Raw genomic sequence first — 651 nt, 5'->3', positions numbered from 1 at the left:
CACTTAATATAATTTTTTCCGTCTTTCCATTTCCTAACAAATGAGGCAATGTCATTCTTTCTGATAGAGGCATAGAATTCCATTGTGTATATATACCACATTTTCTTGATCCATTCATCTACTGAGAGGCATCCCATGGTTTCCCTTATTTGCAATATCTAGTATATGTATGAGTCAAGCAGAAAAGGTCAGATAAGGTGATGTTAGGAAAATGAACCCTAAGATATGTATTCAAATGTTTTTTTTTTCTTTCATGCATTTGTTTCTAACGCATTTATACGATTATATCTTTGTTGCTTTTTATGTCCCTCCCCCACAGTATAACCTCTGCTTTCACTGTATTTGATATCAGTATAATTTGTGGAGGGGAAAGGGAAAAACAAGTCGTTTAAATAAGGATAAAGGTGGACCCGTTGCAACAATGAGAAGTACAAGTTGTCATGTCGAAAACGAACTTTACATCTTTTAAGGGGGGGAGGATTAGATAGGGAGTGGGGAGAGGCTGGGAAGGGATGGGAAGGGGAAACAAAGGAGGAGGCTACAATGCTTGATAAGAAATGTACTCATTATCTTGCCCATCTAATTGTAACCCCTCTGTACAGTATTTTCACAATAAAAAAGAATGAATATTTCTAATATTTTCAAATCAGT

Source organism: Dipodomys merriami, unplaced genomic scaffold, assembly GCF_024711535.1.
Source record: "Dipodomys merriami isolate MVZ:Mamm:240054 unplaced genomic scaffold, mDipMer1.0.p SCAF_107, whole genome shotgun sequence".
NCBI classification, from domain to species: Eukaryota; Metazoa; Chordata; class Mammalia; order Rodentia; family Heteromyidae; genus Dipodomys; species Dipodomys merriami.
Note: the sequence above shows the minus strand (reverse complement) of the source record.